The 25,814-nt window shown below is 44.5% G+C and overlaps 2 non-coding genes and 1 pseudogene across 2 annotated transcripts; all 3 read right to left on the reverse strand.

Annotated features, from left to right (window-relative positions):
- Window positions 1-16,940: 16,940 nt before the first annotated feature.
- LOC149157341 (25S ribosomal RNA) lies at window positions 16,941-20,322 on the reverse strand. Its single transcript, XR_016262113.1, has one exon. It is a non-coding gene; the product is annotated as a 25S ribosomal RNA (ribosomal RNA).
- A 248-nt stretch (window positions 20,323-20,570) lies between these two features.
- LOC149157342 (5.8S ribosomal RNA) lies at window positions 20,571-20,724 on the reverse strand. The gene has a single exon (XR_016262157.1). It is a non-coding gene; the product is annotated as a 5.8S ribosomal RNA (ribosomal RNA).
- Window positions 20,725-23,439: 2,715 nt separating this feature from the next.
- On the reverse strand, window positions 23,440-25,251 carry LOC149157343 (18S ribosomal RNA; annotated as a pseudogene).
- Window positions 25,252-25,814: the final 563 nt, after the last annotated feature.

Below are 25,814 nucleotides of genomic sequence, written 5' to 3' on the forward strand. Positions count from 1 at the left end.
AAACGGCCTCATACCTTAGGGGGCAACTGTTATAGACATTTTTGTGCCTCACAGCTCTGAGCATGAAATGTCCATAAACCAAGGGATCTAAAGTCCCTAAAAGTGTTGTTCCTGCCCCTAAAGGAACAAGGTCAACAAACCACAACTTCTCCCAGAAGTTCTCCACCAGAAACTGCTCAGAATCAGTCAAATCAGGATCATTTCGCTGGCTCCACTTGCTACTTTCGTTGCATAGCACCCCAGTACACTAGCTAGGTGCGTTGCAATGCACCTAAATGCACTACCAGGGTGCGCTGAGCGGGAAATGACAAATGGCAGTGCCATTCCGCGAGGTGTAAAGACAATGGAAGCTTCCAAAATCTTCCTCCATGACACTTGCCTCACTGAGTTCGACCAAGGATGAGTAAGAGGCTCTCAGCCTCCAAGTGGAAGCAAGAACTAACAGAGAGAAAGGACACTAGTCAGATGACAAAATGACTCATCTTCTTTGCATACATCTATATATGGATCCCTCATCCCAGAGATCCAGAGGCTGGAATTTTGTACATTGCAGAGAATTGTTGTTGGTTTGAGATTGAGATTAGTGCATTGGGTGATTTATGCTTTGTTGGAGGTGAAGAAGGGATTCCTTTGCTGGGAGGTTGATGCTGGATCGGGACTCACTTGGTTGTATCTCCTCCTGGATCTTCTTGTTATATCAATAAAACTATTTGAGTTTCTCCTACATGCTTATGTTGTATTGATGTATATTTCATTAGTATGTTTAGCTTAAATCTGATCCTAAGCTATTTATGAATATGAATCCATGTCTTTGTGTAGTTTTCCTCTTTTGTGATCTTGCAAGAACTCGGTGAAGCTGGGGAAGTAAGGGAGCAGGTAGCTGAAAGCAGTCAAAGAGAAGAGAAACCGGATCAAGGGACTAGCGCAAGACACAGGTTGGTTCCTCTCATCTCTCTTCATTTGTAATTCATAAAGAAGAATACACAAGTAGTTTTCCCTGTTTGTTGCTAAGGCACTGTCACACCTTAGTTGGATAGGGTCGTCCTGAGTAGTCACTTTTCCCCACAACATCGGGCGCTCATCTCCTCCACCTAGTTTGACCGCCAACCAACTTTGCTTTGGCCACCCATTCAGCCTGGGCTCATGCATCCAACCACACTCCATCACTTAGCTCGCACTTTTGGTTGATGTCTAAATGATCAAATGATGACTCTCCACCATCCTTCATTTTCTTACTTATACGCTTGAACGCCCATCGTTCAAATGCCTAGCTGACCTACCCATCATTGCACAACTGTCAGCTTTCTCCACATAACCAACACATCGGCCCGCCCATTCCATCGTTCCACCGCTCGCCTGTTCCATCGTTCGCCCATCGGCCCGCCCATCGGTCCGGGCACCCGGGACTGCCCACATGGGTATAAGTAAAACTCCACATTACTCCATCACATTTATTCCCAAAATGCTCACAAGACCTGTAGCTCATCTCCTGCACCCACGCACTTCACTAACTACAACTCGTCTACTCGTTCGGTGAGTCACCCATCCGTCGCACAGATCTCAGGGCATTACATCCTCCCGAACCTAAAACAATTATCGTCCTCAATAAGATCTCATCTCAGTAACCATCCATCACCAAGATAACAACCATATCCTTGATCCATGATATTAACTAGTTCATACATTGCAAACATCCCTGCAACATATGAAAAACGACTGCCTCAACCATGTGTCGTTCCATCACGCAAATTGTCGTCATGATACTCCAACATAATGCTAACACATCTCTGCACACTACTCGAGCCCCATAATCTGAGCTATTTGGGAAGCTAATTCAACTGTCGCACTCAAACCATGAGAATGCACATCCTCAAGCCACCAATGGTCTTTTCTCAGACTCTGCCACTATCCAAACTCATCAAGAATCTGCTCCAAACCCATGCTCAAGTCCATGGAAACTCCATCCCATCTGCAGCATGTCATGATGCTAATTCCAAACCATTCCTGCATCATCTATCTGTCATTCCTATTCAACATGTTTAAAGGACTCACTACCATGAGAAGCTAATAATGAACCCCATCTTCTATGTCATCTAAGAAGATGTGGAGGGAGTAGAGCCTGAAGGTTGTCCCTCACTGATCAGTTCAATCCACCTGTCTGGATATTTTATCTCCATCCTTTGTAGATATGCAACCTAATCCTCCTCCTTGACATTTGTCTTCACATAAACCTCATCATCGTCATCATCATCCTCAACTTCCTCAAGCCTCCTAGACAAATCCAAGATGCTATCGGACAATGTCTTAATAACTGTTTCGAAAGCTTTGCCTCAGTAGTAGACAACCGCTTACACACCTCATCCATACACTTCTTGTCTTCCATCTGCATCACTTCCAACTTACACTCGGTTCTTGTCACACCAATGGTTGGAACACCAAAGGGTACATCTTCCCTTCCATTGTAAATGTATAGCTTCTTCAAATGTGGAACAATCATCGCATCATAGTGTTTCAAAAACTCCATTCCTAATACAGCTTCATAGTCATCAATCTGTACTATCGTGAAGTCAACTTTCCCAATCCACTCACCTAGTGTCATGTCCACCTTTTTAGCCACACCAATCACAGAATCACGAGGAGAATTCACTCTCTTAATTTGTACCTGCACTGGTACAAATTTCATCCCAATCCTTCTCACAACATCTTCACTCATGAAGTTGTGAGTAGCGCCACTATCCACCATAGTGAGTACATACACACTCCCAACCTTCATCCGAACATTCTCCAAGTTGTTCCTTTCTGGATCTCTTCATGAGACCACTATCCTGCAGCTCCAAGAATCTGCATCACCCCCACAAAAGTCTCTTCTTTCTTTGCATTAGACTATGCCACCATAGCCACATTCAGTCTTAAAGCACAATTCTTCACCGTATGTGGTTCCGCACATATCCAACACTTCAATGGTTTTTTCGTCTTCAACTTGTCACTCAATTTCGAAGCATCATCTTTTGTTCTTTTCTCTTTCGACTTATCGAACTTCTTCTTTTTCTCATCAGAAGTTTCGTCATAATGCTCCACCAAATGATCCACAACAGTGAAAGCCTCCTCAAGTGTCTTGATATTCTAACTCTTCACTTCATTGTGTGCCCAAGGATTCAGCCCTATAACAAAGTTGAACACCTTGTCCCTTTCCGCCATGTCCGGAAGTTCCAGAACTGCACTTGCAAACTCCTGCTGATATGCCTGCAGACTTCCCGTTTTCTTTATAAAATTTATCTTCATCCTTGCTTCCCAAGTTTCATCCTAAGGACTGAACTGGGTCTGCAAAGCCTTCTTCATGTCATCACATGAAGTTATGTCGTCAGCACCACCATTGGCAATTTGATCCATCCTTCTTCCCCACCACATCTTAGCATCCTTCGTCAAGAACTGAGCAGCCACTTTTACCTTAGTCTCCTCATCATGCAATCCCAAGCATTTCAAGTATTGCTCCATGTCCCATAAAAAGTTACCAAAAGTCTTTGCACTTCTTGTACCATCACAAGATTCCATTTCCTTGACTTTCACATGAGACACTCCTCCACTTGAGTTATGTCTCACGGCCTTCTTCAACACCGTGATCTCATCCTTTGCTTCGTCAATAGATTGCTGCAATTCCAAGATTTTTACCAAACCTTGATCTCTCACCTCCCCAATCTCTTTGACTTCCTCTTCTAATTGTGTATACTTCCATTGAGTATACTCATATCGGTCCCGGAGTTCATCGAATTCCTATCTCATCTTCGCATTACCTTCTTGATCTTTAGTGAACTCGGCCATCTTCAAAGTACAGAAAGAATCCAATTCTTCCATCCTTTCCAATATCGTGTTTATGAAAGCTTCAGTTGGATTGTGGCTAGATTCACTCCCCAAAACATGAGGTTCACTTTCCATCTCTGCCATCATCTTCCTTCTTTGTGATCTAGTATAGACCATCCACCATTCACCAAGTTCCCTGCAAACCAAATCAGCTCTTGATACTAATGATCAGCTTCTTTCACCTGCTCTTCACCTGAATCAACTCTGATACCATCTTTCATTCCCCTACACCGGTGGTAATCTTCCAACCACACTATAGCGAGGTGCGACACCACCGATCACTTTCTTTTCACCAATACTTATGACCGTGGACTACGCCTAACATTCATACTTAGTTTATTTTTCATTACGAAGTATTAGTTTATCCTTTGTACATGATGAAAACCATGAACATTCATCATAAACAGCAATAACATAAACAATTGCACAATAGTATAAAGGGAGGGGCAACTCCCCGATGTGAGTCTGCCTGAATCAATATATATATAATCTTCAATTTTCATAACACAAGTTAAATCATGGAGGAAACCCCAAATTCACACTTAGCCAAATTTTCACAACTTTGGCAAACTCAGTTTCCTAGCTCGTCGACACCTCCGAATGGTCTCTGCACAACACACCCAACTCTCTATTCACTCGTTGCATGTTTCGTTTCCACCCGGCACCCGGCACATCCAACCGCGGGTTGTCCTCAGTCGTTCACCAACTCGTCCAACCATTTGGTCTACCCGTCGTTCAGCAGGCACGCCATCTGCATGCTTCATATGACCCACCACAAAAACACCCTATTCGGTTACTCCACCCGGCCGAACCACGAACTCATTCACCCAACGCCCTTCACGGGTTGCTCGACCTATCCACCATGTCAACCACTCGGTCGCCCTGTGTTCATTCACCAAATGCCCTACTCGGGTTTCTTGTCTCCTAAACTTGGTTCAACTGCCAACCAACTTCACTATGCATGCCCATTCAGCCTAGGCTCATGTGTCCAACAGTAGTCCACGTACTTAGCTCACACTTTTGGTTGATGCCCGAATGATCGAATGATGACTCTCCACCATCCTTCGTTTGCTTACTTATACGCTTGAATGCCCATCGTCCAAATGTGCAGCCAACCTGCCCATAATCACACAACCATTGGCTTTCTCCACTTAACCAACACGTCGTCCCACAGGTTCCATCGTTCGGCTGCCCGTCTGTTCCATCGTTTTGCCATCGGCCCGCCCATCGATCGGGCACCTAGGACCTCCCACACAGGTATAAGTAAAACTCCACATTACTCCATTGCATTTTTTCCCAAAACGCTCACATGGCCTATAGCTTGTCTCATGCGCCCACACACTTTGCCAACTGTAGCTCGTCTACTCATTCGCTGATTCGACCATCCATCACACGAATCTCAGGGCATTACAGAAATGAAGGCACAAGGGAGAGCTGAGAAAACGAGCTACACAAACATGCACAAAGCCCACCTTGGGTCACAACTTAGCATTTTTGATACAGGCTTGTGTGCTCAGGCACACCCTTACACTGAATGACCTGCCCAAACGAGTTTAGACGAACGCCCTTGCCTGACCCGCCCGACCCGCCCAAATGAGTTTACATGGATGCCCTCAAATGACTTGCCCAAACAAGTTGACATGGACGCCCTCAAATGACCCACTCAAATGAGGTGACATGGACACCCTCAAATGACCCACCCGAACTAGTTAACATGGGCTCCCACATGACTGAAACAAAGGCACAAGGGAGAGTCAGGAAAACGAGCTACACGAACATGCACAAAGCCCACCCTGGGTCACAACTTAGCATTTTCGATACGGGCTCATGTGCCTGGGTGTGCCCTTACACTAAATGACCTGAAGAAACGAGTTTATAGACACCCTCACTTGACTCGCCCAAATGAGTTTACAATGATTCTCTCGCAACCTGGCTAAATGACCCACGCGAACGAGTTTACACGGACGCCCTTAAACAACCCGCCAGAATGAGTTGACACGGACGCCCTCAAACGACCCGCCTAAATGAGTTTACATGGGCACCCACATGATTGAAACGAAGGTATAAGGGAGAGCCGGGCAAAAGAGCAGCATGAACGTGCATAAAGCCCACCATGGGTCACAACTTAGCATTTTTAATATAGGCTCATGTGCCTAAGCATTCCCTCACACTGAACAACCTGACTGAATGAATTTAAAAGGACGCCCTTGCCCAACCCACCTGAACGAGTTTACATGGACACCCTCGCCTAACCCACCTGAACAAGTTTACACGGATTCCCTTGCCCAACCCACTCGATCGACCTGCCTGAACGAGTTTACACAGATTCCCTCAAACGGCCTGCCCAAACGACCCGCTCGAACGAGTTGACACAAACGCCCTCAAACAACCTGCCCGAACAAGTTTAGATGGGCGCCCACATGACCAAAACGAAGGGACAAGGGAGAGCTAGGCCAACAAGCTACACGAACGTACACAAAGCCCACACCAAGTCACAACTTAGCATTTTTGATATGGGCTCGTATGCCCGGGCGTGCCCTCACACTAAACTACCTGACCAAATGAGTTTACACGGACACCCTCGCTTGACCTGCCCAAACGAGTTTACACAGATGCCCTCGCCCATCCCGCCCGAACAAGTTTACATGAACACCCTCACCTGACCCGAACAACCTGCCCTAACGAGTTTACAAGGATGCCCTCAAATGACCCACCCAAACGAGTTTACACGGACACCCTCAAACGACTGGCTGAAGAAGTTTACATGGACGCCCTTAGACGAGCCACCTGAATGACTTGCCCGAATGAGTTGACATAGACGCCCTCAAATGACCCGCCTAAACGATTTTACATGAGTGCCCTTAGACAACCCATGTAAATGAGTTTAAATGGGTGCCCAAACGTTTTTACATGGAAAACGACTCACCCGAACGAGTTTACGTGGGCGCCCTCAAACAACCCGCTCGAACGAGTTTACATGGCAAATGACCCACACGAATGAGTTTACATAGGTAAATGACTTGCCCGAATGAGTTTACACAGAAAAATGACCTACTCGAAAAAGTTTACACGACAAACAACCCACCTGAATGAGTTTACATGGGCCCCAGCAGAAGACCAAAATGAAGGCAGAAGGGAGAGTCAGGCAAATAGGCCGCATGAGCATGCAAAAAGCCCACCCCTGGTCACAACTTAGAATTTTTGATATGGCCACATGTACCCTGGGTGCCCACAATGACACGACATGACTCGACCCGACCCGACCCGCCTCAATGCTTTTGTACAGGCACCCACACACGACACATCCCAACCCACCCAAATGAAATTTGGGGTTTCCATGAGTGCACGACCTGAATGAAATTTGGCGTTTCTGTGGGTGCACGACAGGGAAAATTTTAAGAACCCCCCTAAATTTATAAATATAATATATGGGCGAATCTCCATGGTATATAGGAAAAATGGAAGGCGATTTTATCAATAATATAATATGTATATATAATTTTTTGGCGAATCTCTCACCAGGCATGGCGAATATTTTACTCAATTATAAAATCTTTAAGATCTTGGCGAGTCTTCCACTAAATATTAAAACTTTGTAAAGTCCTAGTGAATCTTAGCATAGGCTACATGCTGGTTTAATTCCCCCATTTAAATAGGCTACATTCCAGGTGAATACCATGGGTCAATACCATGTGCCATTTAAATAGGCTACATTCCAAGTGAATACCATGGGTCAATACCATGTGCCATTTTGGTGAATACCATGGGTCAATACCATGTGCCATTTTTATTTTTATTAATTCTAATATTAGGGTTAATAATGGTTTTTTGCATGGTATTAATAATAATCTAGTCCATGGTATTTGTCCCATAGTATTTTGGCCATAGGTTTCACCTAAATATAACCCATTTTTTGAGTGTTCGTAAATATAAGGTGACTTATGGAGTAAATATAAAAAAATGTTTTATTTGTTTACCATACCTCTCGTTTATTTATATTTTTATTAATTTACCATACCTTTTTTACAAATATGGTATTTGGCCCATAGTATTCACTTAAATAAAACTTCTTTCTTGAGCCTTCATAAATAGAACGAGGGTTATGGACTAAATATAAAAAGAGGTTTTATTTATTTACGATACGTCTAGTTTATTTATATTTTTATTTATTCACCATACCTTTTGAGTAAGTATAAAAAGACGTTTTATTTATTTACCATACCTCCACTTTACTTATATTTTTATTTGTTTACACCCTTACATGTATATAAGGTGACTTATAGAGTAAATATAAAAAATGTTTTATTTATTTACCATACCTCTCATTTATTTATATTTTTATTAATTTACCATACCTCTTTTATAAATATGGTATTTGGCCCATAGGATTCACTTAAATAAAACCTATTCTTGAAAATGGTCGAATGGAAGGTTGTAAGTCCTAATTTCAAGGGCTAAATTTACCTTTTTTACCCTCTCCCTTAAAATAAGGTGGGCTATTTGAGGTGATTTGTAAAAATGTACTATGATACAAAATATTCACCCACTAAAAATTTAAAACCCCTTAATTTCGCCAAAGGGCGAACATTCGCCCCTAAAATTATCCTTGGTGCACGACTAAAATGAAGGCACGAGGGAGCGTCGGGCAAATGGGCTACATGAATGTGCAGAAGACAAATGGGCGGTCACAACTTAGCATTTTTGGCATGGCCACGTGTGCCTAGGAACCCACACACGACACGACATGACTCGACCGGCCCTGGGTGAGCCAACCTGACCCGCTCGAACACATTTGCATGGGTACCCTCACATGACATGACACGACCTGACCTAAACAAAATTTGGGGTTTCCATGGGTGCACAACCCAAACGAAATTTGGGGTTTCCATGGGTGCACAACCCGAACGAAATTTGGGGTTTCCATGGGTGCACGACCCGAACGAAGGCACAAGGGAGCATCGAGTAAACAGCTCACACGAAAGTGTAGAAGCACACGGGGGTCACAACTCTACGCGAGCACCCACGCATGGCACGAACTGACCTGCCCGAATGAAATTTTGGGTTTCGATGGGTGCACAACCCGAATGAAGGCATGTGGGAGGATCGGGCAAACGGGTCACACGAACGTGCAGAAGGCACACGAGCAGTCATGTCTTAGCATTTTTTGCACAACCACTTGTTCTGGAGTGCCCACACATGGAACGACATGCCCTAACCTGACTCATCCGAACATGTTTGTACAGACACCCACACACGACACGACCCGACCCAACCAAATGAAATTTGGGGTTTCCATGTGTGCACGGTGCGAATGAAATTTGTGGTTTCCATGGCTGCACGACCCAAACGAAGGCACGAGGGAGTGTTGGGAAAACGAGCCATACAAACATGCAGAAAACACAGAGGTGGTGATGACTTAGAATTTTTGGCATGGCCATGTATGCCCGGGCACCCACACACAACATGGCATGACCAGACCCTCCCTGGGCGAGCCGACCCGAGCCGCCCAAAATTTTTTTGGGGTTTCCATGGGTGCACGACCATAAAAAAGGCATGAGGGAGCATTAGGCAGATGGGTCACACAAACATGCAGAAAACACATGGGTGGTCACGACTTATCATTTTCGGCATGGCCACATGTGCCCAGGCACCCACACATGACATGGAACAACACAACCTAGCCCGCCCGAATGAAATTTGGGGTTTGAATGGACGCACAACCCGAACGAAGGCACGAGGGTAGGAATATATTTGACTCTAATACATAAATATACCTGGTGTAACATGCCCTTAAGGTCTTCAACATTTTCTTTTGACTCTTCGACTCACCTATAACACTTTAACATGTGCTAGGCCTATTTCAATGAGCAAGAAACTCAATGATAAATATAATGTATATATATATATATATATATATATATATATATATATATATATATATATATATATATCTATATACTTTCGATATTTGTATTTCTTCAAGAAAAGAAATATATATATATATATATATATATTTCTTTTCTTGAAGAAATACAAATATCAAAAGTACATTTATGAAAACCGAACCTAGTTACACTTTCTTCAACACCCCCTCTTAACTAGGGAGGTATTCATAAATCATTACAAGGTGTTTGGCTATTTTTCAATATTGAATAATTCACATAAGAGAAACCGAATTGGCAACCCATCTATTATAGCATCATATTAGCCAACATTGTTCGTAGCAAGGCCTTGACTAATAGCTTTATCTCTCATAAGATCAGAGCACAATGTTGGCGAGTCCAATGGATTATAAACACCTTAGTCATTGTCTCTCAACGTACATACCCACCTAGGTGTTCCCTAAGTATGACCTTCTAGGATAATTCTTGTCTTGGGTTCCCAGCGGTCAAAGAATATTGCTCCTCTTGCCTACTATTGTCTTGGATGCCCTACACATCCTTAAAGAGCATCAGATGCCAGATGATTACCCAATCCTCCCATTCTTTCTTTCCAACTGAAGACAAGAATGTTGTGTCTATCTCTTCCCCTCGATTGAGGAAGACATGCCCAAGTTTCCTCTGACAAGTAACTTGCCCAAGCTCCTTTGTAGTTGGGAACTTGTTAGAACTCTCTCTTAGCTAGGGACTTGTCCATTCATCAACAACATCTTCTTCATGGGTCCTTCAGCTGCTTGATCTCCTTATTTCCTTCGATGTCATGAAGTCTTTGTTTGAACTTCTTCTTAGCAGGGTACCGACCATCGATCACTTTCCCTCCTGTTTTGTCATGCCATTGCTCCCTTCGTGGAAAGTGGCCTTCTTGATATATATCAGGTCCTTTTTGTCATCTAGCTACTCCTTTGTCATATTGTCTATCCTTCGTAATTCTTATCACATGGATTCTTAGTTGTACTTGCTTGTTCCCATAATTTGATTTAGTGGCCCTTCATGACTTCATCGTGATATTGCTTCAACATCAAATGGTGCTTTTGTTGGATGGCCCCTTCATCATGACATATTTGTAGAGTTGAATTGATTATCTAGACCTTACTATCTCCAAGGCCTTCGTAGGTGTCAAGGGTCCTTTGATCTTTTTCTTCATTTGTCAAAGTTGCCATGCCTCTTTCAAGAGATTCTAAGGAATCTTGTCAAATAGTTATTCTTTGTGAGACCATGTTGTTCTTCACATCCTTGATCTCTTTCTTCATTTGCTTCTTCTTGGATTGATTAGTCAACCACCTTATACTCCTTGTGAGAGCACTTCTTCATGTTGATCTTTACTCCATTGTAGTACATGCCTCCGAGCATATCATTGGTGAAAGAGATCCTTTTATTCTTCATCATGATTCTAGAACTTTTCCCATGACCCAATATATATGATGACATGACTTAAACTTTGATGCATACATACGTCATCTTGATTATGCTTTTATCATCTTGGCTTTATTTTATAGTTCTCCTCAATTGGTGTAGCCTTTCTTGCTTCATATGCTCTTGCTTATATATCATCCTTTCTTGAATCCCATAAATGGGACTCCCAATGAGACATCTACTTGCTTACATATGAACCTTATTTTGAAGATTCTATCAGAGGATCTTGAAGACCCTTACCTTGCAAATGTTTCTTCCTTTGATGATGAAGGCCTTCTAAGAATTTTGATCATGATCAATCCTTTTTTCAATGTGGACGAGACCCTATAATAGGTATGCTCCTTCTATGTGAATATCTTGAGCTATATCTACACCACACTCCTATATTCTAGAAGATAATATCTTTAACCATGCAATCTGTTCTATTTCTATATACTCCTATACTACTCAAAACTTTGAAAGAAGACTTTAAGCAAAGGGGTTGACTTAGTCATGGGAGGATCTTCCTTCTTTTGCTTCTTGTCATCTTCTTTCACTTCTTGAGTTACATGAGCTTCTTCCCTTTTTCTCTCATTGTTGTTGTCCTTATTAAGTTTAGGACAATCCATTTGTAGCATCCATGTTCTTGGCATCCAAATCATTGGACTTTGGACATGTAGTGGTACTTCCTTGCAAAAAGACATTGAGGTATACTTAGAAGGGGACATATACTTACTTGATAGAGTTTGAGATGTAGTGAACTTGCTTTCTTCTTGAAGAGTTGATGGCTTGCCATCCTTAGATCTTGATGTTCTTCAAGTTTCTTTCTTTAAATGGACTTGCTTGATGACTTGACTCATAGTACCTTTCATTTTGCAAGATGGTGTAGCTTGATGTAGGTCCCCCTTTGATTTTTTCTTGTTGTAGGTGCCTTTATACAAGGTGTTTCTTCTTGCTTTGTAGTCTTCCATGATGAATGATAAATGGTATACCTTCTTGTCCTTGATTTGATTAAGACTTCTTGGCTTGATGCTTCAACCTTGCGGATGTTCTTGAGATTCCCTTTCCTTGATGTGTCACCTTAGCTCTGATACCGCGTTGAAGAATCTCGAGCAATGGGGTATAGCAGGATTCTTCTAGACTTGATAACAATTTGTGAAGATCTTTTAAAATTTATCTTGTTATCTTAATCTTCTTCTCTTCTTATTAATGCATGTGTGTTTACTTCATCAAACTGGTGCCAAAAACATAAGAACAAGAACACAAGATGTTGGTTCTCTGCCAAGGAAAAACCTCTCTCTCTCAGAGAGGAAAACCCTTTCATAAATTTCTCTAATTGAAGCTTATTATTGGTCATTGCAAAGCAGTAGACCCTTGATAATAATATACTCCAAGCACAAGTCAAGTCCTTCCTCCTCTCTGCACTTTGTTTCTTTGGCAGTTCGTTCCCCAACACTGTGTCATTCTTTCAACTTTTGATAGTCCTTGGTGGACTCGCTCTAGAAGAGACTCCAAACTTTGATCCTTAGTGAGATCCTTTACCAATGAAGAAACCTTCATTCTCTTGACCAACTGAGCCTTTTTCTTGATGTGAGGTTGCAGACTCGATGTACACCAAGTTTACTACACCTAGGGTGATTTCCATCACTTGGGAGGCCTTTGACAGGGTGGGACATGGAATCCCTAGGTTCCACGCAATGTTCTGACTTTTTTCGAGAAGGGATTGGGAGACCCCATGTCACACTCATATCTTAGTGGTAGTATTTCAATGGCACATAAATGGGTGCAACACCGCCGTAATTTTTCCTTTTACCAATACTTGAGTACATGCTCTGTGCCTACTTCAACACTCAGCCAATTTTCCAATAAGTGTTCTTAATAATGCAGTGAAAATAACTTCCCATCAATTTATCTTCTTCAATTATTCTTTCAACTCGTCGTGTCATATGGTCATGCTGCACTACCTGCGGCCTGCACGAGACAACTCCACACCTGAACTGCGAACCTGTCTGCCCGACTTTCCATTCTACGATGCCCAAACTCTGCCCGTTAGTGCGGTCCATAGTGAGGGCGCATGGCTCACACATAGTACAACCTTCCTTCATGGTCATTAACCCACCCCGCTCTACCTGTCCACACTACCAAGTCAAAGCTTCCTATTGTAATTCACCCTCCGTTGCGGCCCTCTTACCCGCGTCCTTCTCTTCCTTCTATTTTTGCCCAATTCCTTCCTTTACACTTGTTCTACAATGTGGAAGTCTAAGTTCAATGTCCCTTCGTCAAATGCCATCCTTCTCACTTATACGCATCCTTTCACCCAAAGGCCATGTCTCTCGGGGATAAAAAGGGTTGGCTCCATCAACATGCATGCCTGGCCAACTTGCCACATAACCTCGACACACCACATACCAATGAACCGCCACGTCCCTTCGTGTGCATCATTGCACCCATGGGTCGACTCCAACACTTAGTTGATTACACCCATCGCTGCACGTCGCACACCTGCCCTCATCCTAACTCGTCCACACATGGTCACCTCTTTCATTCGAGCACCTAACAAGGGTCGCCCGCGCGCCTTCCACTGGTGACTCACCCATTGTGCATGTATCAAGGGGCATGCACCCTACCCAACACGCCGCGCCCGCTATGAGTGCGCCCATCACCATCGCACATAAGCAAATGCCATGCTAAGTCTTCACATATAACCGAATGCACACCCGAGTCGCTTATAACTAAAGACAGGCACGTGTACTACAGGACCAATCTTTCAACTCTCTCGGGTGCTCCTGACTTGAATACTTGACACCCCAGGCCCCTTACCCCACCTATATGTAATAGAGGCTTTCGACATGATGGGACATGGAAACCCTAGATTTCATGCACTTAGGAAGTTGTCATCACGGTGGGGCAAGGACACCCTGCTTTCCCTGCACTTGGAAGGCTCCCGTCGCAACGAGGCATGGAAACCCCAAGTTCTAGAGATAGACTAGGCAAGCGGTTTCCACCCCGCCATGAAATGGAAACCCTGAGTTCACAAGACTTGGGCGGTTCTTCATCATTCCGAAACATGGAAACCATGAGTTCCATAAACTTGGGCAATTTTGGTTGTGTTGCGACATGGAAACCCAAGTTCCCCACACCGAGGCCGCAGTTTTCACCCGGGCAGGAGATGGAGACCCCAGAGGTTCCAAAAATTAGGTGGTTTCCCTCATGCCATAAAATAGATGCCCCCGGGTTCTGCTGGCTTGGGCAGTTCTCTATCATTCTGCCACATGGAAACTCGAGTTCCCTGCAATGAGGTCACGGTTTCTCTCGTGGTGGGACATGGAAGACCCCGAGTTTCCCATAATTGGGCAGTTTCCTTCATGCCACGGAATGGAAAGCCCCATGTTCAGTATACTTGGGCAGTTGTTACTTGTCGTGCGATGACATGGAAGCCTGACACTCCCCAAACTTGGGCGGCCATTCCCTGTAGCACAATGACATGGAAACCCAAAGCTTCCCAGACTTGGGCAACAATTTTAGCCGCGGCCCGAGCGGCATGGGAACCCCGCGTTTCCAAACTTGGGTAGCAATTTTTGTCGTGATGCAAAATGGAAACCTCGTGTGTCCACTGACTTTGGTAGCAGTTTCCATCACGCCGTGACATGGACACCCCGAGTTCCCAAGACTTTGGCGGCTTTCCGTCAACCCATGACATGGAAATCTGAAGTTCCATAGACTCTCGGGAGATTTAGGGTGTGTTGTGACATGGAAACCCTAGGTTTCCCAGACTTGGGTGGCTTCCGTCGATGGTTCCGGACATGCCACGACATGGAAACCATGAGTTCCCTAGACTTAGGTAGCAATTTCGAAACACCCCAAGTTCCCCAGACTTGTGAGCTAGTTTGCTTCGTCATGGAAACCCCAATTTCCCTGTGTTGGGGCGTTGTTGAAAACCTCACATTTCCATCATGCTGTAAAATGTGGAAACCTATGGTTCCATCAAGGGTAGGACATGGGAACCCCAAGTTTCCCCAGACTTTGGTGCCGCCAGTTTCGGTCGTGGCGCGACATGGAAAACCTAGGTTTCCAGGCTCAGGCTCCAGGGCATGACATGGAAACCCCAAGTTTCTGTAGGTTTGGGTGCCGCTAGTTTCTATTGTGGTGAGACATGGAAACCCCAAGTTTCCCCAGGTTTGGGCACCGGGGCGCAACTTGGAAACCCCAAATTTTGGGTGCGTGTTGTGGAGGTAAATCCTCTCTGCGGACAGAGACGATCCCTACTAGCCCAGACCGGGTCTAGCAACAATCAAACAATGCTATCACGCAAGTTCCTAATTGCAAATAAAAAGTGGATGATGAGAACCTACTTGGATTCCAATGCTAATATTCGTAGAAGAGACGTCGCCCTCGTTCCTTTGCCTCGGCCGGTCACGATCCCCACGATCTCCGTGATTGGACACCTGCACATGCAAAGAACAACACAAATACAAGCATAAAATCCAATAGATGCAATTATATATCAGTCAGAAAAGATATAACTCAACATCAATCATTACAAAGGACAATGAGAGTGGAACCATAATGATAGTCCTCTATTATTGATAAATAACAAAGAAGAATACAACCATTGTTCTGACGTCAAATCCTCCTTTGGCTGGGTAGTCAGCTACACAAGTCTTGCAAAGCTTGTTGGGATGGGAAACAAGCCTCTCTCTCTTGGGTGACAAGAATCTCCTCACTTAGATTTGGCCTTATGGGTGCAAAGAAGGCTCTTGTAGCTTCAAACTTTTGAACTCCTGGTATTCTCTATCACTATGCTGGAACTAGCTTGCTCAAGGAAAAAGAACAAGCTTTTATAAATAGAGGGGAAGGAGATAGGATCAACCATAATATTCATGGGATTGGCATTATCACTAAGAAGCTTCCATGAAAGGTGGCAAACCACTTCCCTTCTATGGAGATTCGAAGCCAAACCATCCTAACTCAACATGGATTCAGTTGGCGAATGGGTTAAGGAGAACCTTCAGAAGTTTGTTCTTTAAAAACTTTACCCAACTGGGTTGGCGCGAGTGCAACTCTGAGACAGAGCGCGGGCAGTACACTGTGGACCCGCGCTAATGCAAAAAGAGCTGTTTTCATGGGTATTCTGCAGGAGATGTCTTCAGGGCATATGAAGCTCATACTTAGAGGAATATGATGCAAGTGGTTTCAGATCATGTCACTTCTCACAGGTCCCGGAATGAGTCCTCCAGTGTGCGGGAGAGGGGTAACAGGGACGGTGACAAACGGTGACAAATTATTGTGTAACAGTGCGACATGGAAACTCCAATTTTTTTGCATCAGTCGTAAGCCCTAAATTTTAGGTGCGAGGTGAAAACCCCAAATTTTGGGCACAGCATGGAAACCCCAAATTTTTTGCGCCGAGTAGAAGCCCCAAATTTTAGGCGCCGGGTGGAAACCCCAAATTTCGGGTGTGACATGGAAACCCCAAATTTTTTTTGCGCCGGGTGGAAGCCACAAATTTTAGGCATTGGGTGGAAACCCCAAATTTTGGGCACCAGGGCGTGACATGGAAACCCCAAAATTTTGGGCGCCGAAGTGCGACATGGAAACCCTAATTTTCCCAGGCTTCAGCGCCTTTTCCATCATGACGTGGAAATCCCAAATTTCGTACCCCCAAGCAATAAAAAATTGTTGTCTAGAGGAAGAAGAAAAGGCGTGGGAGCAGGAGGGTTGTCCAGATTTGTTTGTGACAAGAGCGAAGCTCTGAATCATGGTGACCAAGGGCTAAATCTCAGTGGATCGTGGTATCAAGGCCACTCTGCCACTTATAATACCCCATCGTATATTTAAGTCATATACAAAGGATTCTTCTCAACGACCATTTGGAATTGAACTTCAAAGCTACCCCGACCGAGATGCTTCACGATCATGGCTTGCAAATGAAACAGGCCCCTGGGGACGACAAAGAGACGCCCCTACTAAGGGTCGAGATACAGTCGAAGAGTGACATGCACAACTTCTAGCGTGGATTTTGACTTAGAGTCATTCAATCATAATCCAACACATGGTAGCTTTGTGCCACTGGCTTTTCAACCAAGCACGATGACCAATTGTGTGAATCAATGGTTCCTCTCATACTAAGTTGAATTACTATTGCGGTGCAGTTCATCAGTAGGGTAAAACTAACCTGTCTCATGATGGTCTAAACCGAGCTCACGTTCCCTATTGGTGGGTGAACAATCTAACACTTGGTGAATTATGCTTCACAATGATAGGAAGAGCTGACATCGAAGGATCAAGAAGCAACATCGCTATAAACGCTTGGCTGCCACAAGCCGGTTGTCCCTATGGTAACTTTTCTGACACCTCTAGCTTCAAATTTTGAAAATCTAAAGGATCAATAGGACATGCTTTCACGGTTTGTATTCATACTAAAAATAAAACTCAAATGAGCTTTTACCCTTTTGTTCTGCATGAGATTTCTGTTCTCATTGAGCTCATCTTAGGACACCTGCATTATCTTTTAATAGATGTGCCACCCCAGCCAAACTCCCCACCTGACAATGTCTTCTGCTTGGATCGACCCATCGAAATGTGCCTTAAGGCCAAAAACAGGGAAAGTGCCTCGTCTTCACCCCACGGAATAAGTAAAATAATGATAAAAGTAGTGGTATTTCACTTGTGCCAAAAATGGCTCCCACTTATTCTACACCTGTCAAGTCATTTCACAAACTCAGACTAGAGTCAAGCTCAACAGGGTCTTCTTTCCCCATTGATTCTTCCAGGCTCGTTCCCTTGGTTGTGGTTTTTCTAGATAGTAGATAGGGATAGTGGTAATCTTGTTAATCCATTCATGCACATCACTAATTAGATGACAAGGCATTTTGCTACCTTAAGAGAGTCATAGTTACTCCCGCTATTTACCCGTGCTTGGTTGAATTTCTTCACTTTGACATTCAAAGCACTGGGCATAAATCACATTGCATAGTTTTAATTAAATAGTTGGATTCCCCTTGTCTGTACCAGTTCTGAGTCGATTGTTCAACACCTAGAGAAAAGCCCTCAGCAGGGGGCATTCTATGCCTGTAGCCCAATTGGCATGTGACTGCTCGCCCTCGCCGCAAGAGCAGCTCGGGCAGACTGCCAACAGCCCACAAGTTTAGGGCACAGACCCCTAGGCCCAGCCCTTAGAGGTAATCCTTTTCCTGAAGTTACGGATCCGTTATGTCGACTTCCCTTACCTACATTGTTCTATTGACCAGAGGTTGTTCACCTTGGGAGACCTGATGTGGTTATGAGTATGACCAGGCATGAATGGTACTCGGTCTTCTAGATTTTTAAGGGCCGTTGAGGGCACAAAAAACACCACAATATGTGTAGTGATCTTCCAGCTGCTGGACCCTATCTCCAGGTGAATCGATTCCAGGGTGGGCAAGCTATTCAAAAGAAAAGATAACTCTTCCCAGGGCCCCCGACGACGTCTCTGGATTTCCTAACTTTGTTGCTCGCCGCCATGTCCTGGTTCGGGGATATTAACTCGATTCCCTTTCAATGGTCATGTAGAGTGCACCCTTGATACAAAGCTTCCCCATCTCTTAGGATCGTCTAACCCATGTCCAAGTGTTGTTCACATGGAACCTTTCCCCACTTCAGTCTTCAATGTTCTCATTTCAAGATTTTATATTACCACCAAGATCTACATCGGGGGCTAATCCACCCAAGCTCACACCCAAGGTTTCTCAATGACCCCCGCGTCCTCCTACTCATCAGAGCTAGGAAATTTCTCTGATGGTCGAGTATAGGTTGAGTGCTTCAATGCCATCCATTTTCAGGGCTAGTTGATTCCGCAGGTGAGTTGATACACACTCTTTAGCATATTTTGACTTCCGTGACCATCGTCCTGCTGTCTTAATCCACCAACACCCTTTTTTTGATCTATGTTAGCACACAATTCGACATTGTAACTTGACTTTCGGTTCATCCCGCATCGCCAGTTCTGCTTACCAAAAATGGCCCACTTGGAACTCTTAATTCCACTGTCCGGCTCAATGGATCAGCCGCACCCTCTTACCTATTTAAAGTTTGAGAATAGGTCAAGGGCGTTACACCCCTGATGCCTCTAATCATTTGCTTCACCCGATAAAACTTACACATGAGCTCTAGCTATCCTAAGGGAAACTTTAGAGGAATCCAGCTACTAGATGGTTCAATTAGTCTTTCACCCCTATACCCAAGTCAGAAGAACAATTTGCACGTCAGTATCGCTAAAGGCATCCACCAGAGTTTCCTTTGGCTTCGCCCTGCTCAGGCATAGTTCACCATATTTCAGGTCCTAGCAAGAGTGCTCGCACTCGAACCCTTCACATAAGCTCAAGGTTGGTCGATGATGCACCCCCCTAGAGAGGGGATCTCGCCCGTCAGCTTCCTTGCACCTCGTAGGTTTTCAAACCCGTCGACTCGCACACATGTTAGATTCCTTGGTCTGTGTTTCAAGTCGGGTCGAATGGAAAGCTCGCCAACCAACACCATGAGCGCATAGGTGCACACAGCCTGGCAGAAGGGTGCATGCTTCGTCCTTCAACCACCACAATGGCAAACTGATAGGTGGTAATCCACCCACACTTGTGACGATGCAACAGCCTGTGTTGTTTTGCACCTCAAGTTGAGTGGCGGACCAGCCTGAGCCATTCCACATCCGACTGAGATGCATCGATAGCCTCCATCTGCTTCCCTCTTGGAAATTTCAAACACTCTTTACCTCTCTTTTCAAAGTCCTTTTCATCTTTCTCTTGTGGTACTTGTTCGCTATCGGTCTCTCGCTCATATTTAGCCTTGGATAGAATTTACCACCCAATTAGGTTTGCATTCCCAAACAACTCAACTCGCCAGCAATGCCTTGTGATGCAGCAGGGTCCCGGCCTGACGGGGTTGTCACCCTCTCAGGTGCCCCCTTCCAAGGGACTTGGCCCAGGTCTGTCACTGAGGATGGTTCTATAGACTACAATTCAAGCAACGCTGCTGCACGATTTTCATGCTGGGCTCTTCTTGGTTTGCTCACCGATACTGGGGAATCCTTGTAAGTTTCCTTTCCTATGCTTAATTATATGCTTAAACTTAGAGGGTGTTCTCTCTTGGGCTAAGGTTGCAAAATTGGAGCTAAATCCACCCTACCCGATGGGAGGACAAGGGAGAGCAAAGAAAGTTCATGCAAATGCTGCACAAAGCCCGCATCAGCTAACGCCGACTATCCATCCAAGGGGACAAGATCACCGCTCACCGATGCATGCCACGAAACATCGCTTGAGGTATTTCAGCCAAATGTACAACATTGGGCACAGATGACCAGCTCCGCTACTCCCTAACATATTGTAGGGAGGGCGTTTGAATGGGATGCAATGCCTAGATAGAAGTGCCCTTGACTGAGGCCTCGGGTGCAAATTGCATTCAAAAACTTGATGATTCACAGGATTCGGTAATTCACACTAAGTATCACATTTTGTTACATTCTTCATCGTAACAAACGTCGAGATATCCATTGCTGAGAGTCGTTTCCACATATTACCGAAAAATTTGCCACAACACTGAATATGGGCACCCCCACAACAAATGAAAGGCTAAGGGCCAAAAGGAAGAAAGGAAGAAAAATGCATGAAATAAAGAGAAACAAAGGTGTCTACCCCCCTCACAGGAGGAGGCTCAAATAGACAACAATCTCCCCGAGCCCCATGTTCTCGCAAAAAGGGGTGAAATGCATGGAACAACAATTGAGAAGGACTAGGGTAGCCACCCCGGGAGCTCGCACTGCTTTTAATCCTTCCCGAACACCAGTCCACAACAATTCCCCCTTTTCTCCATAAAGCTAGGGACCAAAAGGAAGAAAGGAAGAAAACAAGGTGAAAGAAATAGAGATCAAACATGGCTACCGGCTCACAAGGGGAGGCTCAAACAAAGCACAAGCCTCAGAAGCCCTGTGTTTTCGCAAAAATGGGGGAATCGAAAGGGGATGACGATCGAGAAGGACTAGGGTGGCCACCCCTGGAGCTCGCACTATGTTTCATCCTCCCTGAACACCAATCCACAACAATCCCACCTTTTCTCCGTAAAGCTAGGGGCCAGAAGGAAGAAGGGAAGAAAACAACACGAAGGAAAGGGATATCAACCATGGCTACCAGCTCATAAGGCGAGGCTTCAAATAGAGAACAAGCTTCCCAACCCCACGCCTTAGCAAAAAGGGGGGAACTACAAGAGACAATGATCAAGAAAGACTAGGGTGGCCACCCTGGGAGCTCGCACTACGTTTCGTCCTTCCCGAACACCAATCCAAAACAATCCCACCTTTTCTCCGTAAAGCTAGGGGACAAAAGGAAGAAGGGAAAAAACAACATGAAAGAAAGAGAGATACCAAACGTGTCTACCGGCTCACAAGGGGAGGCTCAAACAGAGAACAAGCTTCCCCAACCCCATGCCTTCACAAAAAGGGGGGAACTGCAGGGGATGACAATCAAGAAGGACTAGGGTGGCCACCCCTGGAACTCACACTACTTTTCGTCCTTCCTGAACACCAATCCACAATAATCCCACCTTTTCTCTCTAAAGTTAGGGGCCAAGAGCAAGAAGGGAAGAAAACAACATGAAAGCAAGAGATATCAAATGTGGCTACCAGCTCACAAGGGGAGGCTCAAACAAAGAACAAGCTTCCCAAACCCTGTGCCTTTGCAAAAAGGGGGGAACTACAGTGGATGGCAATTGAGAAGGACTAGGGTGGCCACCTCGGGAAATTACACTGCTTTTTGTCCTTCTCAAAGACCAATCCACAATAATCCCACCTTTTATCCATGAAGCTAGGGGTAAAAGGAAGAAGGGAAGAAAACAACACCAAAGAAACAAAGATCCCAAGAAAAGAGAGAAGCTCAACAGAACACCGAGTAGATGTCTGCTAACCAAAAAGAAATCAAACAAGGCACTGAATCAAAAATCATCCCACCTCTTCACACCCTCCCACATACATTATGGTAGAACACCCTTTCTAGCTTACAACATAAAAAACAACAATGAAACAACCAAGCAAATAAATCACAACCTAAACTTGACCACTAGAAAAGACAAGGGCCATGATGAGACCATTTTCTGGAGCATGTTACTGAGAGGTAAACATCCCCCCAACCTGGCACAAGGCTTCAAAAGAAAAATAGACTACTAATAACAAACCCACCTTTCTATTGCACCCCTGCGTGTACAAAACACCCAACAACCTTTCCAGCGAGAAAGTCAACGGGGGTCAAGAATCAAACTCCAAAGAGGAGTCATCACGGGTCGACACTCAATGCTGGAGAAAGCCACAAGCCAAAAATACATCGATGGTGCAAGGCCACTAAAGAGAGGGATGTTCGTAAAGTGCACACCATGGAACAAAGAAATGACCAAGTCCCACAAAAAACCCACAATCCAAAGGGAGGAACAAAGACACAACCTGCTACATCTTTTTTCCTTAGAAGGGGAGTGGCTCATGAGAGGACAAGGAATTCCCTTGATGGTAAAGGCATGAGCTAAGATTGCAACCCTCATGCCCATTGGTGGGGAAAATTTCGATCTCGATGGAGCTCAAACCGAGGGAGGGATTTTCCATTACCTGGACACCCAACCCTTCCGCGAGGGCATATCGAGGAATGGTTGGGAGGACTAGGGTGGCTAGCCCAATGGGTTGAACCACTCTTCATCCATCCCATACTGACCCCACCCTAAAAATTTTCTCTCACGGAAGGTTTCAGCTACCAGGCGTGCACACAACCACTCCCTCGACCCAACCACCAGTAAAAAAAAATCACCTAAGCAATACATCAACCATCGCCGCCTTTTCGAGAGAACCAACTATGGACGCCCACACCCTTGGCCCATGCCTTACAACGAACAAAATATTCAGCATCATCGCTACAAATGATTCTAAATTTATCCATTGTATTTCCCAAGCACCTCAACTACAACAACCATGCTTGGATGAACAGATCATCGGAAGGGCTCCCAAGAAACACGCTTCCAAACCCCCTACAAAAACACATTGGGGGAAAGAAAAAAAAAGTATGGTTGGGACAAGCACAAGCATGGCTTGCAAGAACACACATGAAAAAACAAGCATTACCTTAAGACAAGCAACCAACAATGTTCCCGCCAAACACCAAACACGCTCCCCTAGATTACCACCACATAGTCCCACATTGCAATTGAAACCCAAACAACTCGTACTAAAAAAGAAAACCCTTGCTATCAATGATCCTACTATAGGTTCACTATGGTAACTTTGTTATGACTTTTCCTTCCTCTGAATGATAAGGTTCAATTAACTTCTCACGACATCAACAGTGGAAAACCACCATCATTGACACAATCTGAACACTTCACCGGATCATTCAATCGATAGGAGTGACAGGCGGTGTGTACAAAGGGCAGGGACATAGTCAACATGAGTTGATGACACGCGCTTACTAGGAATTCCTCATTGAAGACCAATAATTGCAATGGTCTATCCCCATCACGATGCAATTTGAGAAGATTTCTCGATCCTCTCGAACTAGGAAGAAAAACTTGTTGGCTGCATTAGTGTAGCATGCGTGGGGCCAATAATATCTAAGGGCATCACAAACCTGTTATTCCCTCAAACTTCCATGGCCTAAACAACTATAGTCCCTCTAATAAGTTGGTCATGAAGAGGAACCTCCACGTAGCTAGTTAGTAGGTTGAGGTCTCATTCGTTATTGGAATTAACCAGACAAATCACTCCACCAACGAAGAACGACCATGCACCACCACCCATAGAATCAAGAAAGAGCTCTCAATATTTCAATTCTTACTATGTATGGACCTGGTAAGTTTCCCTGTGTTGAGTCAAATTAAGCCGTAGGCTCCACTCCTGGTGGTGCCCTTCTATCAATTCCTTTAAGTTTCAGCATTGTGACCATACTCCCCTTGGAACCCAAATACTATGATTTCTCAGAAGGTGCTGGAAGATTCCTTAGAGAAACGTCTATCGATCCCTAGTCGGCATCGTTTATGGTTGAGACTAGGATGGTATATGATCGTCTTCGAGCCCCCAACTTTCATTCTTGATTAATGCAAACATCCTTGGAAAATGATTTCATAGTGGTCCATCTTTCATAAATCCAAGAATTTCACCTCTGACAATGAAATACGAATGCCCCCGATAGTCCTTATTGATCATTACTCTAGTCTCGAAGGCTAACACAATAGGACCAGACTCCTATCACATTATTCCATGCTAATGTATTTAGAGCATAAGCTTGCTTTGAGCACTCTAATTTTTTCAAAGTAACAACACCGGAGCCGCGACCCAGCCAATTAAGGCTAGGAGCATGCCGCCGATAAAAGGGATGGAAGGGTAGGTGCACAACGAGTAGGCGGACTGACTTTTACGATCCAAGATCCAACTACAAGCTTTTTAACTGCAACAACTTAAATATATGTTATTGGAGCTAGAATTACCATGGCTGTTGGCACCAAACTTTCCCTCCAATGGATCCTCATTAAGGGTTTTAGATTGTACTCATTCCAATTACCAGACTCGATGAGACCAATATTGTTATTTATTATCACTACCTCCCCATGTCAAGATTAGGTAATCTGTGCACATACTACCTTCCTTGGATGCGGTAACCGTTTCTCAGGATCCCTCTCCAGAATCAAACCCTAATTCTCCATCACTTGTCACCACCATGGTAGGCCTCTATCCTACCATCAAAAGTTGATAGGGTAAAAATTTGAATGAAGCATCGCCAGCACAAGGGTTGTGCAATCCATCGAGTTATCATGATTCATTAGATAAGCAAGCAAGCCCACGCCAGCCTTTTATCTAAAAAATGCATCCCTTCCAAAGAGTCAAGACTTGGTGCACGTATTAGCTCTAGAATTACTACGGTTGTCTGAGTAGTATGGTACCATCAAAAAAACTATCATTGATTTAATGAGCCATCCGCAGTTTCACAGTCTAAATTAGTTCATACTTAGACATGTATGGCTTAATCTTTGAGACAAGCATATGACTATTGGCAAGATCAACCAAGTAGCATCATCCCACTTAAAAGGGCATTATGGGTGCTCTCTTACTAAGAACTAACCTAAACACCCATAAAGTCAAAGAGATATCAAAATATCATGTAAAACGTTTATGCCTTGTACCTCTTGCATCCCAAGAAGGAAGCATATGCAACATGCCAAGGACATGGTGAACAAATGGGTAGACCTACCGAGCCACAACGCACCAAGGCCACTTCAGAGTTTGCAACCACGGCCCAACCAACAAGAAAATGAGCGATAATTCATCCACTCCCTTAGAAATGCCTCTAAAATCCTCCACGCCCTACACCGAGGCCACCTAGGAGTCCACACGGACAGCAGCAACAGTGGACCTCGATCTCCCGATCGCCTGCGAATGCCTCGATACAAAGGAAATAAATGGATAGCGACCAACTACACAACCTCAATATAATAAATGAGCCCCAATCCTCCCTAGCCCACACCGAGGCCACCTAGGAATCCACCTGGATAGGAACAACAATGGACCTCAATCTCCCGATCGCCTGCGACAGCCTCGATGCAAAGGAAAATGAAGGAAATAAAAATAGGACG

The sequence above is a fragment of the Pinus tabuliformis genome, chromosome 5_2, assembly GCF_031772625.1.
Source record: "Pinus tabuliformis cultivar Carrire ecotype Pingquan chromosome 5_2, CPIR1, whole genome shotgun sequence".
In the NCBI taxonomy this organism is placed as follows: Eukaryota; Viridiplantae; Streptophyta; class Pinopsida; order Pinales; family Pinaceae; genus Pinus; species Pinus tabuliformis.